The sequence below is a fragment of the Zea mays genome, chromosome 2, assembly GCF_902167145.1.
Source record: "Zea mays cultivar B73 chromosome 2, Zm-B73-REFERENCE-NAM-5.0, whole genome shotgun sequence".
Lineage (NCBI taxonomy): Eukaryota > Viridiplantae > Streptophyta > Magnoliopsida > Poales > Poaceae > Zea > Zea mays.
The window spans coordinates 223,058,259-223,078,700 of NC_050097.1; the positions used below are offsets into that span (position 1 = coordinate 223,058,259).

At 47.8% G+C, this 20,442-nt stretch overlaps 1 pseudogene; it reads left to right on the top strand.

Moving 5' to 3' along the window:
• Window positions 1-5,154: 5,154 nt before the first annotated feature.
• Window positions 5,155-11,281, top strand: LOC103649343 (stress-related protein-like; annotated as a pseudogene).
• The last annotated feature ends 9,161 nt before the right edge of the window (window positions 11,282-20,442 follow it).

Sequence of the window (20,442 nt, forward strand, 5' to 3'; positions counted from 1 at the left end):
ACATGGGAGCTTAATGTTTTATTTTGTTCACATGTCAAAGCAATTGGAAGCCTCTCTTTTTTGTAGGAATCTATAGATAAATGCACAGTTGAAATTGATGCTTAGTCACACCAGTAGTCTGCTCCTCAGGTTTTGCTGGTCTCACGCTTCTTATCATAGGTGACGAGAGCAAAGTCAAGAAGGAAATACTTGGCCCCTTGCCCCCCTCCTCTCAAGGTTGGTTTCTTTGGTCATCCCTTGTACTGGTTTGGCTCTGCTATTCTTACTGGTTCTTATTGGATGTGTTGACTGGTTCTTATTTTCCAGCTTACATAAGGAATGCTCAGATTCTTAGTTAATGTCAACCGATTCATTTCTGTAACTATGATCTGTTTTTGCATTTTGCTAGAGCATTTCTCCAGCTCCACCAAAATCACTATCAGGTGCTAAAGATGTGCTTGTTCCTTCAAGGTCGCTGCAAATTGATAGGTTCATTCCAGCCCCCCCCAAGATTATCGCAAGTTGATAAAGCTGCTCTGCCTTCTTCAGAACAACCACATAGATCTCCAGCTACTAATTCTGAAGCCCAAGGGGCAACTACTTCTAGGAAGGTCACAGTCAGCTCAGTTTTGGAAGTTGCTGCAGCATCGAGGCCTTCAAGTGCTCCTCTGTTACCCACACCAAGATCAACTGCACCAGTTGCTTCACATATTCAAACTTCCACATTGCTTTCCCGCTCGATGAGTGAGGCAGCTGGGAGAAGGTCAGTAAATGATCCTTCCTTTTCTGCCCCATCTTATACTCCCCAGACCTATCGAAATGCAATAATTGGTAAGACTGGTCTGGCTACTACCTCTGCAAGATTTTCTTGGTTCAGTATTTTGATCGACAAGCTATGGTTCAGTATGATTTTGATCGACATCAATAAGATTTTCTTCATATTGAAATTTTCCGGTGAGTGAGTCTAAACTTGTCGCAGCATAGATGCTCCCTGTAACTACTTTTGCATGCGTCGGACGTGGAGAGTTTGAGTCTCCAGGGAGTTTGTAACTATGCTGCGACAAACTTTGTATATTAGTTTAGTGACTTATTAGTGAGTCTAAACTTACTGACACAAATTAGGGTGAGACAAACTTTAGACTCACTAACCTGTATCCTATTAATGTTTTTTTTCCGGTGAGCAGCCGCCCTCGGCTTTCCCTCCCCTCCCTCCTTGCCATGTGCACTGCTCGGTTGTTTGGTGGCCATTAATTTACACGCTACCAAAAAATCACGCAGCCCTCACGCTTTCCGGCTCCTCCCCTCCTCCGCCGTTAGGCTTGCCGCACAGCGGCTTTACACTGTTTCGACTTCGCCTCTTCCTCCGCGACCGCGCGCGATAGACCAAACAGCACGAGTAAGGGCCGACTGAAGTCTCGACGGCGAATCGGATTCCACTCGACTCGGATTCCAAACTGCGCGCCGATAGCCATCCGAATGACTGATATTTTGCAGGTTCTTATGCCATGGAAATTCAACGGATGTCACGCCCTTTTCGTAATAGATCATGTTAAAAAGCATGTGACTTTTATCGACTTTACACCGACTCAAGATTGATGTAAACACATGTCATACAAGAGGTTTGTGGAAGCGATTATCATGGCCTCAAAGAAATATAAGATTGCTTACAGCAAGAAACGTTCTCGATGGGCGGAGGATATCTTTAAGTGGGAACATACAATTCAGACTGGTGTTCCAATTGACTTAAGAGGGTATTTTCTTCGTACCACCTCAGCAGTTTAAAATTTTTCTATGATAATCATTGTATAAAACATAGTTGCCCAAACATTATATTATAGGTTTAATACCAGCTACCTCGTTCTACAAGCTATGGCCATGTGGGGGAATGACAGACGAATGAAATTTGTTGGGGTAAGTGTAGTACGTTCGTTCTATGTTTAAAACATATATTCCAGTTATCTCTTTTTACAAGATAATATGTTTTGTTCTCTTATGTCTTTGTCTGTAGGATGCAAAGATTGTTCGAAGGAACTTTGTGATTGATCTGTTAAGTTATGAGGACAATTCGTGCCGATATGCCATCCCTGCAAACATACAACAGAGACTTATCGATATCACTAAAAAGGATTAGCTGATTAGTGTGATATTGATAATGTTTTCCACACGGATTTTGCATATTATAGTGATGTTTGTCGTTCTGTATTAATGTTTCATACAAATCTTTTACTTTTATCGCAACACACGGACACATATCTATAATATACAACATAGACATATAAATTATCGTGTTATTATTCGGTTCCGTTGCAACGCATGGGCACTCACCTAGTATCTTTCTATGTTCCCTCTGGAGTCACGCTTTGTCTTGTAGACCCATTTACAGCCTACTGTTTTGGCTCCATGGGGAATGACTTCTAAGTCCCAAACTTTGTTCATTCTCATGGATTCTAATTCATCTTCCATGGCTGATAACCATTTGGATGAATTTGCACTTCTCATAGCAGCTTCATATGTAGTGGGATCACCTTCTGTATCAATGTCCTCACTCATATGAATCTCATCACATTCTATGTTTTCTGCTGCATAGACTTCATAGTCATCAGGAATCGCAGATTTTTTGAGTCTCTGTGACCTCCTGAGACTTGGTTCTAGTTCTGGTTCAGATTCTACCTGGGGCTCCTGCAATGGTGCATCACTTGGCGCAACACTATCATCATCTTCTGAACTATCCTGTGCAACTGGCTCAGGGCCAATATGCGCAGAAGGTGAAGCTACTTGCTCTGTAGTAGTTGCACTAGATGATGCCACATTTGCAGCAGGGGTTTCACCCACAGTCGGTGTGACTGTTGGTGTAACCACAGTGGGTATCGAGAAGTGTGGTTCTTCAACCATCGGAAACGGGACATATATCCTCTTTTCCTGAAGGTCAACCTCTCTGAGTATCTTACTCCCCTTGATCATGTCATCCTCTAAGAAAATGGCATGTCTGGTTTCTATGAACTTGGTTTGTCTGTTAGGGCAGTAGAATCTGTAACCCTTCGATCTGTCAGGGTAGCCAATAAAATGGCAACTAGTGGTTCTCTCATCTAGCTTTCCCTGTCCAGGATTAAATATTCTAGCTTCTGCTGGACAACCCCATATATGGAAGTAGTTGAGCGTGGGTTTTCTGCTAGTCCACAACTCATATGGAGTTCTAGCCACTGATTTACTAGGAACTCTGTTGAGTATATGCATAGCGGTTTTTAAAGCCTCCATCCATAGACCCAATGGCAGGTTAGAGTAACTTAGCATACTCCTTACCATATCCATTAGCGTTTTGTTACGCCTTTCGGCAACCCCATTCTGTTGTGGTTCGCCAGGTGTTGAATATTGAGCAACAATACCGTTTTCTCTTAGGAACCTCGCGAAAGGTCATGGGACCTGGCCATACTCGGTATGGCGCCCATAGTACTCCCCCCACGATCTGATCGAACAATCTTTATCTTCAAATCGTGTTGATTCTCTACTTCAGCCTTGAACTGTTTAAACTTGTCTAAAGCTTCTGATCTTTCCTTAATAGGATAAATATAACCGTAGCGAGAGTAGTCATCTGTGAAGGTTATGAACGAAATAAACCCATCTACTGTCCTAACTGGAAAAGGACCACAGATATCTGTATGAATAATTTCTAACACTCTCGTACTATGCTTAGCATCTTTCTTAATCTGCTTCGTGAATTTACCCTTAATGCAATCTCTGCATTGCTCTAAGTCTGTGAAGTCTAGGGGATGGAGAATCTGTTCCTTAACAAGACTTTCTATTCTCCCCCTCGAAATATGGCCCAAACGATAGTGCCATAATTTCGACAAGGTTTCTCCATCACTTCGTTTTCTTTTCCTGCCACTGCTGGCTGGATCGTTTTCTGGTATATCTAATACATTAACAACATCACTTTACGAAAGTAAATAAAGCATATCTCGTCGGATGGCGAGACCAACATCTTTATTATCAAACTGAATGACACACTGTCTATCACCAAAATGACAATGAATGTGCTGATCATCTAATCTAGAAACCGAAATAAGGTTCCTTCGCAAGGAAGGTACATAAAGTACGTCTCTCAACAACAGTACAAAACCATTAACTAATTTAAAATGTATATCTCCAATGGCCGCTACTGCTGCTTCAACTCCATTTGCCACTCTAATTGTTCTTCGACCCTTTGGGAGCCTTTGGCTTGTACGGAGTCCCTGTAGAGAGTTTGCAACATGAACAGTTGCACCTGAGTCAATCCACCAAGAATAACTGGGATATTCTAAGTATAAAGACTCATTTACAAAAGTAACTTGGTCTTTACCACTCTCTAGTAGATACTGCAGGAATTCAGGGCATTTTCTCTTGTAATGACCTGTCTTCTTGCAATAGAGGCAGGTATCAGGGGGAACTGAAAAACTGCCTCCTTGTCTTGGCTGATTATCGTTGCTTGAGGAAGCCTGGTTATTCTGTTTACCCTGCTTCTTGAACTTTTCCTTTGAGTTCTTGTTCTGTCTGGAGATATTGCCTTTGATGAGGTTGACAGAGTCTCCAGTCTGCTTTAACCTCTCTTCCTCCTGGACACACTGTGCCAAGAGTTGGTCTATATTCCACTTATCAGTGACACTAGCGTTGTACTGTATATGAAAAGTCTCAAACTCCTTGGGCAGAGACTTCATTATCATGAATACTACAAATTCCTCGTGTAAAGGAGACCCGAGGTACTTGTTTATCTTAGCTACGATGGATATCATTTTCTGAATGAATGGTCTGACACCATTTCCATCGTATTTTGCATTGACAAATTCTGTCATTAGAGAGCAAGCATAAGCCTTAGAAGACCCTTGGTGATGAGAGGCTACCCTCTCAAGGTATTCTTTGGCTGTCTCGCACTCTGGTATGGAACTCTTAAGAGGCTCCTTGATGCTCCTCTTAAGAATAATCATACATTTGTCATTTGATCTCTCCCACTTGACCTTGTCGATGCTGTATTGCATCCACCTGTGGTCATAGTTGGGAGTGCCCACTGTGGGCTCAACTGGTTTATCAAACCTCAGTGCGTAATCTATCTCACCCACTGTGGTTATCATGTCTATATCCTCCCGCCAAGAATGATAATTACTACCATCTAGCGGTTTCATCTGAGCAATCTGGCTAATCAGCATGGGGGTATGAGCACCTTTGCAAAATTAAAACAGAAAATATTTAGGACATCTGAAATAAATACTGAATATTGAATCATAGAACATGCATGAATTAAATATTCAACGTTGGTCAAATAATAATCATGCCATATCTATGAAAATTTCTGATCACAAAATTTCTAAACCATCGTTGGATGATCTAGAAAACATAAACTTGTATTAAATTGTGATAACAATATCCAACGTTGGTTAAAATATTCAATCACCACAAAATTTTCTGAATTCTATGCAATTTAAACAATAATTAATCCACGTTGGTTTCATAATTAACTGAAAAAATTGCATAAAATATAAATAAAAGTACCAAAGTACGCAACGGAATAAAAAAATAGTCCATAAATATCTCTGAAATTTTCTATAACTGGAAAAATATAATTCTAAATTTTCTGCACTGTTTTTCTAATTTCTTTTCTGTGTTTCTAATTTCTGGAAATAGAAAATAAAATTCCAGAAAAAAAATTTGAAGCCATTTCGGCCTGGCCGGCCTTAAGGCCCAGCCTGAACGGCCCACTTAAGCGCCAGGAGAGGGGGGACGCGCGCCGAGGCCACAACCTGGGCCTGGGCTGCGCTTTTGGCCCACGCGGCGGCCAGCGCCCCCCGTCTCATCCTGTGTCGTTGGATCAAAACCAGCGGCCAGGATCTCTCGAGCTACTGTAGCTAGGTTTATAAAAGACGAAAATCTCGGGGTGACCGGTGGAAACCTAGCTCATTTCTTCTCTCCCAGCCGCAATACACTTCCGGCCGCCAATGAGCTTGGCTCCTGGCCGACTGTCGACCGCACCCTGCTCATACATCCTCTCTCTCTCTTTCTCTTCATTTCTACTTCAGTCGTACAAGCATTTGCACTAGCCTCTCCCAGCTGCAACCGCTAGGAGCTGGCCGACGGTGCTCTCTTTGGCCGCTTGGCAAGTTGCTCTCCTTCTCTCTGTTATTGTGCGCCGAGCTGCTCTTTGTTGATTTTTTTCGTTTCTACTTGCCGCACTATTACTCGGCCGCCAAGGAGAACTAGACATTTGCACTATGCAATTGAACTCGAATCTAGTCCTCATTTACTCGAATCCCTTACGATCTGATTAAATGTATGAGATGGATATCTTGTAATGGGATCGAGTTTTGGAGGTAAAAAAATCGTAGATCCGGGCCCCGCGATATTTCTGTTATTTTCTGTGATGATTTTAGTGCATCTATGCACATTCACGCGGTTTTAAAAAAAATTAGGGTTCTAACCCTAATTTTATTCTGTGACTTTTTCTTATCTGTTCTTGACCGTGGTTCAAAATCACGAGTCTCTTTTTGTCTCTGTTGACATATGTACCGATTAGGGTTAGGTCATAAAACCCTAACCCTAAACAGTTGTGAGAGCTCTCTGGTTTGAGGCCGAGACATAATATGTCCCTTACAGTGGCCAAACCTAAATCTTAGGGTTAGGGAAAACCTTAACCCGAGAGCATCAACTATTTCTTTCTATTCTAATCTCTGTTCTCGGGGTGATGAATGATGATAAAAAAATGAGTTCATCACATATATCCTAGACCTTTCTGTGATCTCATAAAACGATGCGGATTAGGAGATCTAGGGTTCTTAGGTGGCGCTCCGATACCATTGTAAGAAATTTCTGGTGCTTAGGATCGTTTCCTAAGTCCCTAGAATACCAATCCGTGTCTAAAATACCTCGATGATGAGTAGATCTATTCTACTGAGGGGTATATGTATACATACCGTCGTTGTTGTTCCTAGCCATCATTGCGGCGGCGTCTTGCAGCGAAGACCCGCCTCCTCCTTCTTGTCGATCTCCCTGCTGGTGTCGAGGAGATTGGTTCTCGTTGTTGATCGGCGGTGGATCAGCTCCTCCAATGTTGCCTGCAGGGGGAATCTCAGACTCCGATGGGACAACGAAATAATATGGACCGGGCTAGCACGGCCCGAAGGCGGGCTTGGGCCGGGTCTCAATTTTCAGCCCGTCGGGTCCCGGCACGGCCCGCACAGCCCAATTAAGCCCAATCTGTTTGATTTCTTTAATTTAGTAAGATATTGACTTTATATTGTTGTTATATTTTAAATTTATGTGGTCAAATGATGCTAGAATTGTTTAATATCTTTAATTTAGTAAGCTATTAACTTTAAATGGTTGTAATATTTTGATTTTATGTGGTCAAATATACGGGCCGGGCTTGAGCCGGCACGGTCCAAAGAAGTCACGACGTAGTTTAGGGCCGGGCTGGATCACTGTTTTTACACTTCGGGCTGGCACGGCACGACCCAAAAATCTTTTGGGCTTTGCTGGCCCGAATCCGTTTGGCACGAAGCACGATGGGCTTGGACCGGGCTGGCCCGGCCCGACCCAATTCGCAGCACTAACCCTAGCCAATGACTGTTGAAATAGAAATTCAACATATTTCAGCTTGACTGCTTGGGAAGAACAACAGGGGATACCAAAGCAGCATGAAGATACAGAAATAGGCATTCGAAAAGGTGCACAGATGGAAATAAAAAAAAAAGAGGCTAACAATGATAAACCCAAAAGAGACGTAAGATTGTCTTGAGCAACTTACCCACCGTCCTATTTTCTATCTCATCATCTATTTAAACTGTACTATTGTCTACACAGTCGGACTGTTTGGTTGCGGTACGCGAGCATACATATGCACCCGTGGAATCTTAAAGCAAGCCGTGTTTGGTTGGTGTTGAGAACCGAAAGTAGCATTGGCGGACTGTCCGGCCCTGAGGCAGGACCGAACGGTTCGTGGTCCGGACGGTCCGTCGTAGTGACGCAGACCATCCGCGCATACGCAGAATCAGTTAGGGTTCTGATTTTCTTGCGAGATTTGTTAGCTAAACCTGCGGGAGTAACTCGAGAACCGACTTGTAACGGATACAGACATTCCCTTTATATAGATAAAGGGCTACGACCGACTGAACCTCCACAATCGATACAATCAAATCTATTTATCGTTTGTACCTTATAGTTTAGCCTTAGTTTCGACCCCTCTACATCAAATCTTCATATTTCTTCGGCTCTATGTTGACTAGAGGCGTCTTGAATGACCTGCCGACGTCAAGGCACATCATAGGATCTCTCCTCTCTGATATGACGAGATTTAGGTTTACTATGAAGACGACGTTGCGTCATCGCGAACCACAGTAAAATCATAAGCCTGGTTCAACTTATACCGGAAGCAAACACACCCACCCATTATGTTTTACAAGACCACGACCGGATCCGATCTGAATCCGCCCGCAAGAAAGGCTTTGGAAGTTGGAAAGCAGAGCAGCCGTCCAACACGCACGTGAGTGGTGACTGGTGAGTCCATGCAGGATGGTCTTGTAGATCGCCGAGTGCATCAAACGTTGCTGTCTACAATGGGAGTATCCCCGTCCTAGCCTGCGTGCTTCCACCAACTTCTCCCTGCGTGCCATCCGGCCGTCGTCGTCTTCGTTACGGCGCCGCCGCCGCAGCAGCAGCAGCTTCACCAATGTTGATGCCGTACTTGAATCTGTCGATCGAACATGTCGCTAAATCTTCTGTTTCTTTAACACTGGCAAGATTGCACGACCAGACATCATCGTCTCGGCCGCTCTGGCCTCTGGTCCACCAGCAGCCGGCCCTATACAGGCCTTCTACACCGTTGGCGACGTGTCTCTCAAAGGAGCCCCGACGTGGCGTCCCCGCGGCGCACAGCCTCGACGGCCCCGATCGAGCGTGCCACGCATCGGACGGCCCGACGACGACGCCCGCCTCCTATATAGCTCTCGGCTCTCGCAGTCTCCCGGCCCCCCTTTCGGTTCGCGCGATGGCGGAGGACCAGACCAACCCCAGCGGCCCAGCCCCAGCAAGCGGTAAGCGTCACCCCCTCGCCTCGGTTCGGTCCTGAATCTCGTGCGCTGATTTTTTTCGTTTTGGGTTTAGGGGTGAGGGGTTTTGGTCTGATGACTCTGATCTGTCGGCGCGCCGTCCACAGGAGGAGAGGGAGGTGGTGGTGGAGCACCAGCAGGAGGAGCCGAGGAGGAGGGCCCCGAAGCTGAGGTACCTGGACTTCGTCCAGGTGGCGGCGGCGCAGGCCGCGGTGTGCATCGCGGCGCTCTACGGCCTCGCCAAGGACCACGCCGGCCCGCTCCGTCCCGGCGTCGACGCCGTCGAGTCCGCCGTCAAGGGCGTCGTCGGCCCTGTCTGCGGCCTGCCCCTCGACGTCCTCGCCTTCGTCGACCGCAAGGTGAGTTTAGTCGCATCGCCCCGCGTCGCGCGCGCGCGCCCTGTCACCGACCCCTCCTCCTCCTGCTCCTTCGTTAGCCAACGGCGTCGTTCTGCGCCCGCTTGGCGAGGGGCGGTTTCACCAACCTCGCCGGTGGACTCTGGACACAACGACGACTCCAGCCTAGCTAGTGCCTTCTGTGCCAGACTTCATTCCGGCGCATGATAAGCTGCGCCCGGCGGAGATGTCGACAACGCAATTAGCAAGGGTTTATTTCGAGGAATCAAATTAACAACGATGTAGTAACAGGTGCACGAGGTGGGCAAACATCTCCCGGGCGCGCTGAAGGCGGCGTCGGCGCGGGCGTACGCGGTGGCGCGGGAGCTGGCGGCCGAGGCGCAGCAGTCGCTCGCTCGCCAAGGCGGAGCCGGTGGTCCGGGGTGTGTACGGCCGCGTGGAGCCCACTGCGAGACCTGTACGTGCGGTACGAGCCCGCGGCGGAGCACCTGGCCGTCTCCGCTTGGCGCTCGCTCAACGGCCTGCCGGTGTTCCCGCACGTCGCGCAGATCGTTGTGCCCACCGCCGCGCACTGGGCCGAGAAGTACAACCGGGCGGTCGCCACAGCGGCGGATCACGGCTACGCCGGGGCCACGTACCTTCCCACCATCCCCACCAAGCGCATCGCCAAGGTGTTCTCGTCGCGACGGAGGCCGAGTCCCAGTAGTGTGCGGCAGGCAGGGTAGTGCGTCGTTTACCTGACCTATAGATGGCCATTTGACACTAACACGATGAGTCAGCTCAGCCACGACACAAAAAAGCACGATCCAGGTACGACCCGGCCCGGCGAGTATAGTGCCAGTGCCTGGTACGGCACGGCTATAGTGTCGTGTCTGAGCCACTATCTCGACATGTAGTGATGACACGGGCACGACATGGTTACATTTTTTATTTTAAAAATAATAGTTTACATATATTAAATATAAGAATTCACCATATAACACAATAAAATTGCAGCTGCCCGGTTTAGATGGATGCATTTAAGCTTCTTATGCACTAGGTTGTGAGTTTGAGCCCCCACAACTGCACATTTTTTGCTAAATTATACAATATACTCAGATGTGCCGCGGTAGCGGCACGCCGGGCCATCTGGCACAGCCCGTTTCGCTAGTCGGGCCTGACGGGCCGTGCCGGGTCGGCCCGTGCCGGCCCGTTTGGCCATCTATAACCGGACCCTGATGATGATGGGTTGTGGTGACCTCTGGATTTGTCCTCCAGTTCCAGAACTGAATAAAGGAAGGGCTAAAGCTGGTAGGTATGGTAATGGTGGTTTTACTAGATGCGTGTTGAGACGATCTGTCACGGACCATGATCGTGATTGATGATACTGTGTTCCACTAACTCCGCTTCTTTCATGCTTTTGTATAGAGGTCGTTCGGTTACAGCAGCTGTTCCATTGGGTGGCACCGTGTAGAACTTGAATAGGTCAGTTCCATCATTGCATAACTTCATTACCTCTGGAGATTGCAAGAGTAGTTGTTGCTTACTGATTGTTATACAAAAAAAAAATGAAGGATTGCGCTGCTTAGCTGATCAGATGATGTAGAGACTATTTCAGATCACGCATGTATAGATACATGTTCAACAAAAGAGATGCAAGGTGATACACACACCAAACAACTGTTGGCTACCAGACATGACTACCCCCTTTTGTACTACTGCTTGTATCTGTTTTTTGTACTACTGCTATGTATCTGATTTTGACATTGCAGCTAGATAAAGTTAAATGCCTGAATCTAAGGAGTAAGGAGTACATATAGTATTGACACTTTAGAATTATAATTCGTTTTAAAGTTTTTAGAACATTATTTTTTGTTATGTATCTAACATGATTACCTAGATGCTCGCCTTCGTCTTGTGATCAGAGTTATTTCCGTTTTTTTTAAAAAGCAGACCATTATCACATTTGTTTATATCTTTGTGCAATCGTTTTAACTCTAGAGAGATGTAGATGATATGTCACAACCTAGTAAGACAAAGGAGCAAGATACCGAAACAAATCTGCAAAAGACTGATATTCTTACCCAAGAACGTACCTGGCGTGCAGGCATGGCCTCTGCGGCTTCCTAGATCTCGTCTTCAAGAGATCGAGGAAGCTCTAGCACCTTGGCTTTATATAGGGGTTATAGCGAGAGCTCTGGGTTATGACTTTTGAGGCACACCAAGATATCCATGGAAACTATAAGGGCCAGCTCTCGACCCTCCTGGACTATCTAGGTATAGAGTTTATATACTCCGAGTCACGTACCTTGGTACCAACTCTTGCGTAAAACAAAGGTCGACGCCCTCGATGCTATTCCGGTATGTGACACCGTCTCGATACCGTCGAGACCCACGTCTTCGAGGGCCTTCGTCGACGTGGTAAAGGCGTCCAATGCTAGGACAACTTCCTCCTTCCACGAAAGATGGGTATGGTATAGTAGACCTCTTCCTCAAGACGTTTTATCTTTGCCCCCCCATTTTGTGGAGTCATGGACTCCCCCGTGATGGACTCTCGGAACGTCAGTGTCCTAACCAATAAGGCCCTTGTTCCGTTTTTAGAGATTGGAGCCCCGGATTGATTCCTATGTGGATTACTTCTCTAATTTATATAGATTTTGATGAGCTGAAACGAATTCTGGTTTATTCCTATACAAGCGAACGGGCCCTAAGTTTTCTTCAAGTTGATAGCAGGCCCATTTCCTTTTTTGAAACCTTGTTTCTTGTCTTATTTTTTCATGGTGTTCTAGAGATCGTGAGACTTAGGCCATGTTTGGTTTGTTTAGTCTAGGGACTAAAGTTAAGTTAGGGAACTAAAGTTTAGTCCCTAACATATTTGGTTCTAGGGGCTAAAAAATAAAAAATAGTAAGAATATACTAAATGATTCATAAGAAGGCTAAAATGGTCTTTAACATTCTCCTGATATTAGTACAATTGAACTAAATGAGGGGTAAATGTGGATTAATATAGTTTAGTCCCTTTTAGCACATATGTGAAGGACTAAAGACTAAATCATTTTAGTCCATATTTTAGTCCTCGTGTTTGATAAAAAAAGGACTAAATGGGACTAAAAAATAGAGACTAATGTTTAATCCCTCTAACCAAACACCCCCTTAGACGTGACCTCATCGTCAAAAACTCTATGTCATCTCATGCCTCGCTATGCTCTTAGCCAACGCATGTTTTTCGATAATAAAGAACTTGCTCACGCCCCCGAGAGCGTCAGAGTTTGCTTTTAACCCATTACTAGGTTTATGTCCGTATGTTGCCACGAAGAGGGGAGCGGGTGGAGCGATACCTAGACTGCAAATATAATTATTGTTTATTTCTAAACACTAAGTTACATGTGGTCTGTTGGTTAGCCCTAAATTTCTATAGCAAGGGGTGTGGGTTCGAGTGCTCGCTCTGCAATATTTTGACAACCATGGGCCTGTTTGTGAACACCGTTTTTCAAAACTATAGTTTATAATACCACAATTTACCAAGCTCTACAACATAATTATAATATATATATTTTACATCACTCCAATCCAATACCTATTTAGAGGCACAATATTTTAGTTGTAGTGCAAGAGGGGAGGAGAAAGAGCAAGAATGTGGACATCACTTCCTACGCGTGAGCAAAAAACTTTGATCGTTTTTACACACCAAAATACTATGGCATTGGTAAAACCATATTACAAAGTACATATTTTCTAGATATCCTCTTATGCCTTATGTGTGTGTGCGCGCGTGGAAAAAGAGGCCCTCCCACGCTCGGAAAATTGAACTACTACAAATCTGTCAGAACAACTATAGTAACATGCTATAAAAATATAAGATGGCTAAATGCTAGGAGAGAGGAAAGAGAAAAGGATACATGAGAAACAGATTATTATCTTATGACCGGATTAGATACAAGAATCAATAAACTCTGTAAGAGAGATACATATGTTATACATCAATAGTAAAGAGCTAGCTATTAGAGCATCTCCAACAATGCCTCAAACTAGTGCCTTAAATTGAAATATGTGGCTCTACGACATAGAAAAAACTACTCCAACAGTGCCCTATTTCATAACTTTTTGTCAAAAAACTATAGGGCACCCTCCTAAGTGACTCAAATATACTACACCGTAGTGGGCTGCCCTATAATCTAGATTTGGGGCTTTACTGTTGGAGCGAAGTGTTTTGTTGGTGCCCTAAATTCTATAAAATATACTTATTTTCAAATTATAGAGCATTTTTATAGGTCATATTGTTGGAGATGCTCTTATACACGCAGGCTAAAAGCATCTTCAACCGTGTCGGGGACCATAATTAGGGGTACCCTCAAGACTCCTAATCTCAGCTGGTAACCCCCATCAACACAAAGCTGCAAAGGCCTGATGGGTACGATTAAGTCAAGGATCGGTCCACTCAAGGGACACGATCTCGCCTCGCCCGAGCCCAGCCTCGGACAAGGGCAGCCGACCCCGGAGGATTCACGTCTCGCCCGAGGACCCCCTCAAGCAACGGACACACCTTCGGCTCGCCCGAGGCCCAGTCTTCGCCAAGAAGCAACCGTGGCCAAGTCGCCACGCCGACCGACCGTATCGCAGGAGCATTTAATGCAAAGGTGGCCTGACACCTTTATCCTGACGCGCGCCCTTCAGTCAACAGAGCCGAAGTGACCGCAATCACTTCGCCGCTCCACTGACCGGCCTGACAAAAGGACAGTGCCGCCTGCGCCGCTCCGACTGCTGTGCCACTCGACAGAGTGAGGCTGACAGCAGCCAAGTCCGGCCTCGAGCGCCATAGGAAGCTTCGCCTCGCCCGACCCAGGGCTCGGACTCGGGCTTAGCCCCGGAAGACGACGAACTCCGCCTCGCCCGACCCAGGGCTCAGCCCCGGAAGACGACGAACTCCGCCTCGCCCGACCCAGGGCTCGGACTCGGGCTCGGCCCCGGAAGACGATGAACTCCGCCTCGCCCGACCCCAGGGCTCGGACTCAGCCCTGGCCTCAGCCGACGGTCTCCGCCTCGCCCGACCCAGGGGCTCGGACTCGACCTCGGCCTCGGAAGACAGACTCGACCCCGACCTCGGAGGAGCCTCCACCTCGCCCAACCCAGGGCTCGGACCGACCACGTCACAGGAGGCGCCATCATTACCCTACCCCAAGCTAACTCAGGCTACGGGGAACAAGACCGGCGTCCCATCTGGCTCGCCCCGATAAACAAGTAATGATGGCGCCCCGCATGCTCCATGACGACGACAGCTCTCAGCCCCCTTACAAAAGCAAGGAGACGTCAGCAAGGACTCGACAGCCCCGACAGCTGTCCTTCTGCCAGGCTCCAGCGCTCCTCCGACGGCCACGACACCACACGATCCGGGTGCCAAAACCTCTCCGGCTGCCACGACGGCATGTACTTAGGGCACTAGCTCTTCTCTGCTAGACACGTTAGCACACTGCTACACCTCCCATTGTACACCTGGATCCTCTCCTTACGCCTATAAAAGGAAGGTCCAGGGCCCTCTTACAGAGGGTTGGCCACGCGGGGAAGGACGGGACGGCGCTCGCGTAAGCCTCTCGCTCCCTCCCGCGTGGACGCTTGTAACCCCCTACTGCAAGCGCACCCGACCTGGGCGCGGGACAAACAAGAAGGCCGTGGGTTTCACCTTTTACACCTGTCTCCCTCCGGCTTCTTCCCCCCTTCGCGCTCCGTCTCGCGCCGACCCATCTAGGCTGGGGCACGCGGCGACAATTTACTCGTCGGTCCAGGGACCCCCGGGTTCGAAACGCCGACAGTTGGCGCGCCAGGTAGGGGCCTGCTGCGTGTTGACGAACAGCTTCCCGTCAAGCTCCAGATGGGCAGTCTCCAGCAACCTTTCCAGCCCGGGACGGTGCTCCGTTTCGGGAGTCTCGAGTTCATGTCCCTCGACGGCAGCTACGACATGATACTCCTTCCCCCGCCGCGTGACAGCGACAATGGCAGCCCACAACCCGCTCGCCGGCGGAGGAATCGACAACGTCTTCCCCACATGGCGGAAGACCAACATTCGTGCTTGTCCCGTCCCCTCCCCCACCGACGGAGGAGGAGGCGGGGCAACCAAGGCCAAGCAGGAGGCGGCACCTTGTCGGCTGTCGAGCGAGTCGACGGCGCCGGCACCCCAACGGGGGACACGTCGGGCATCGACTTCGCGTCTGAGACGAAGACGAGCGCTGTTTCCCCGCAACACGCCAACTCCAAGCAAGCGAACGACGCCAGCACGCTCGCAAGGGACTTGCTGGGCGTCACCCTCGTACCTGAGACGACGGTGCAGTCTGCCCTGACGCGACTTCGTCACCGCCCATCGACCAAGAGGTACCGACCGACTCCCATCTCGTGCCTTTTGGATTCAGCCTCGACCCACCAAGCGACTTCGCTTCGGTGGACGCTCTCATAGAGGCAGGTCCAAACCCTCCAGGGTATCGTATGCGGTCACCCTGGGACCGGCTGACAGCCGTCTCGACCTACAGGCCCTCGGGTTCCGAGGAAGATGACGAGCCCGACTTTTGTTGGGATTTCTCCGGACTTGGCAACCCCAGTGCCATGCGGGACTTCATGACCGCATGTGACTACTGCCTTTCCGACTGTTCCGACGGTAGCCGCAGCCTCGGCGACGAGGACTGCGGCCCAAGTCGTGAATGTTTCCACGTCGATCTAGGGGGTCCCGACGAAGGCAACCATCTTGGTATACCGGAGAACGGTGATCCCCCTAGGCCTGCGCCTCGCATTGACATCCTACGGGAGCTAGCTGTGGTCCCCGTCCCGATGGGGGGTCATGACCCACAGCTCGAGCAAATCCGCGAGATGCAGGCCAGGCTTGACGAGGGAGCAGGAACACTTGAGCCGTTCCGCCGGGACATCGGGCAGGAATGGGCGGGCCAACCTCCGGCCGGGGAAGCGCGTCATCTACCCCAGGGCACCCAGCACCGCATCGCCGATGATGCCAGGGCAAGGCCACCACCGGCCTCCAGTGGGGTCGGCCAGAACCTGGCTGCAGCGGCAATACTTCTCCGCGCGATCCCGGAGCCATCTACCACCGAGGGGCGGCGTATCCAGGGAGAGCTCAAGAATCTCCTGAAGGATGCCGCGGTCCGACGGGCCGAAAGCTCTGCCTCCCGAAGGCAGGGGTACCCCTTGGAACATCGCGTCGCGACTTCCCGATTCATGCGGGAAGCCTCGATCCACACCGGGCGCACGCGCAACACAGCGCCTGCGGCCCCGGGTCGCCTCGGCAACGAGCACCATCACCGCAACCGTCGAGCCCACCTCGACGAGAAGGTGCGCCGAGGCTACCACCCCAGGCGTGGGGGACTGAAAGTCGCCTAGAGGGGGGGTGAATAGGGCGAAACTGAAATTTACAAATACACACACAACTACGAGATGGGTTAGCGTTAGAAATAAACACGAGTCCGAGAGAGAGGGCGCAAAACAAATTGTGAGCAAATGCGGAGTGAGACACGATGATTTGTTTTACCGAGGTTCGGTTCTCGCAAACCTACTCCCCGTTGAGGAGGCCACAAAGGCCAGGTCTTTTTCAACCCTTTCCCTCTCTCAAACGGTCCCTCGGACCGAGTGAGCTTCTCTTCTCAAATCAACCCGGGAATAAAACTTCCCCGCAAGGACCACCACACAATTGGTGTCTCTTGCCTCGGTTACAAATGAGTTTATGATCACAAGAACAAATGAGAAAGAAAGAAGCAATCCAAGCGCAAGAGCTCAAAAGAACACGGCAAATCTCTCTCGCTAATCACTAAAGCTTTGTGTGGAATTGGAGAGGATTTGATCACTTGAGTGTGTCTAGAATTGAATGCCTAGCTCTTGTAAGTGGTTGAGAAGTGGAAAACTTGGATGCAATGAATGTGGAGTGGTTGGGGGTATTTATAGCCCCAACCACCAAACTAGCCGTTTGGAGGTGGCTGACTGTCGTATGGTGCACCGGACAGTCCGGTGCACACCGGACATGTCCGATGCGCCAGCCACGTCACCACAGCCGTTGGGTTCCGACCGTTGGAGCTCTGTCTTCTGAGCCCGCCTGGATGTCCGGTGGCGCACCGGACATGTACTGTAGAGTGTCCGGTGCGCCAGTATGGGCGTGCCTGACTTCTGCGCGCGCTGGCGCGCATTTAATGCGCTGCAGGTAGCCGTTGGCGTCGAAATATCCGTTGCTCCGTTGTCACACCGGACAGTCCGGTGCACACCGGACATGTCCGGTGAATTATAGCGGACTAGCCGTTGCGAATTCCCGAAGCTGGCGAGTTCCTGAGGCGCCGTTCCTTGGAGCACCGGACACTGTCCGGTGTACACCGGACAGTCCGGTGAATTATAGCGAAGCGCCTCTGGATTTTCCCGAAGGTGACGAGTTTGACTTGGAGTCCTCTGGTGCACCGGACACTGTCCGGTGGTGCACCGGACAGTCCGGTGCGCCAGACCAGAGGTGCCTTCGGTTGTCCCTTTGCTCTTTTGTTGAACCCAATACTTGGTCTTTTTATTGGCTAAGAGTGAACCTTTGGCACCTGTATAACTTATACACTAGAGCAAACTAGTTAGTCCAATTATTTGTGTTGGGCAATTCAACCACCAAAATCATTTAGGAAATAGGTGTAAGCCTAATTCCCTTTCAATCTCCCCCTTTTTGGTGATTGATGCCAACACAAACCAAAGCAAATATAGAAGTGCATAATTGAACTAGCTTGCATAATGTAAGTGCAAAGGTTGCTTGGAATTGAGCCAATATAAATACTTATAAGATATGCATGGATTGTTTCTTTATTCTTAACATTTTGGACCACGCTTGCACCACAGATTTTGTTTTTGCAAATTCTTTTGTAAATCCTTTTCAAAGTTCTTTTGCAAACAGTCAAAGGTAAATGAATAAAATTTTGCAAAGCATCTTTAAGATTTGAAATTTTCTCCCCCTGTTTCAAATGCTTTTTCCTTTGACTAAACAAAACTCCCCCTAAATGAGATCCTCCTCTTAGTGTTCAAGAGGGTTTTGATATATCAATTTTTGAAATACTACTTTTTCCCCCTTTTGAACACAATAAGATACCAATTTGAAATTTACCAATGAAAATCTCCTATTTTTAAAATTAAAATTAGGTGGTGGTGCGGTCCTTTTGCTTTGGCTCATACTTTCTCCCCCTTTGGCATGAATCGCCAAAAACGGAATCATTAGAGCCCCAAGAATTACTCTCTCCCCCTTTGGTCATAAATAAATGAGTGAAGATTATACCAAATACGGAGTCCTTTCGCTTGGTGCTCATGCTTTCTCCCCAGAAATGGAGAGTTGCTTGGAGTGACGGCGAAGGATGAGTTACGGAGTGGAAGCCTTTGTCTTCACCGAAGACTCCAATTCCCTTTCAATATACCTATGACTTGGTTTGAAATAGACTTGAAAAACACATTAGTCGTAGCATATGAAAGAGACATGATCAAAGGTGTACAAATGAGCTATGTGTGCAATTTAACAAAAGAAGTTCCTAGAATCAAGAATATTTAGCTCATGCCTAAGTGTGTTAAAAGTCTGTTCATCAAGAGGCTTGGTAAAGATATCGGCTAATTAATCTTTAGAGTTAATGTAAGAAATCTCGATATCTCCCTTTTGTTGGTGATCCCTAAGAAAATGATACCGAATGGCTATGTGTTTAGTGCGGCTATGCTCGACGGGATTATCCGCCATCTTGATTGCACTCTCATTATCACATAGCAAAGGGACTTTGGTTAATTTGTAACCGTAGTCCCGCAGGGTTTGCCTCATCCAAAGCAATTGCGCGCAACAATGGCCTGCGACAATGTACTCGGCTTCGGCGGTGGAAAGAGCAACCAAATTTTGCTTCTTTGAAGCCCAAGACACCAAGGATCTTCCCAAGAACTGGCAAGTCCCCGATGTGCTCTTCCTATTGATTTTACACCCCGCCCAATCGGCATCCGAATAACCAATCAAATCAAATGTGGATCCCCGAGGGTACCAAAGCCCAAACTTAGGAGTGTAAGCCAAATATCTCAAGATTCATTTTACGGCCGTAAGGTGAGCTTCCTTAGGGTCGGCTTGGAATCTTGCACACATGCATACGGAAAGCATAATATCCGGTCGAGATGCACATAAATAGAGTAAAGAACCTATCATCGACCGGTATACCTTTTGATCCACGGATTTACCTCCCTCGTTGAGGTCGAGATGCCCATTGGTTCCCATGGGTGTCTTGATGGGTTTGGCATCCTTCATTCCAAACTTGCTCAGAATGTCTTGAGTGTACTTCGTTTGGCTTAGGAAGGTGCCTTCTTGGAGTTGCTTCACTTGAAATCCTAAGAAATACTTCAACTCCCCCATCATAGACATCTCGAACTTTTGTGTCATGATCCTACTAAATTCTTCACATGTAGACTCGTTAGTAGACCCAAATATAATATCATCAACATAAATTTGGCATACAAACAAGTCATTTTCAAGAGTTTTAGTGAATAGAGTAGGATCGGCCTTTCCGACTTTGAATCCATTAGTGATAAGGAAATCCCTAAGGCATTCATACCATGCTCTTGGGGCTTGCTTGAGCCCATAAAGCGCCTTAGAGAGTTTATACACATGGTTAGGGTACTCACTATCTTCAAAGTCGGGAGGTTGCTCAACATAGACCTCTTCCTTGATTGGTCCATTGAGGAAGGCACTTTTCACGTCCATTTGATAAAGCTTAAAGCCATGGTAAGTAGCATAGGCTAATAATATGCGAATTGACTCAAGCCTAGCTACGGGTGCATAGGTTTCACCAAAATCCAAACCTTCGACTTGGGAGTATCCCTTGGCCACAAGTCGAGCTTTGTTCCTTGTCACCACACCATGTTCATCTTGCTTGTTGCGGAAGACCCATTTGGTTCCTACAACATTTTGATTAGGACGTGGAACTAAATGCCATACCTCATTCCTAGTGAAGTTGTTGATCTCCTCTTGCATCGCCACCACCCAATCCGAATCTTGGAGTGCTTCCTCTACCCTGTGTGGCTCAATAGAGGAAACA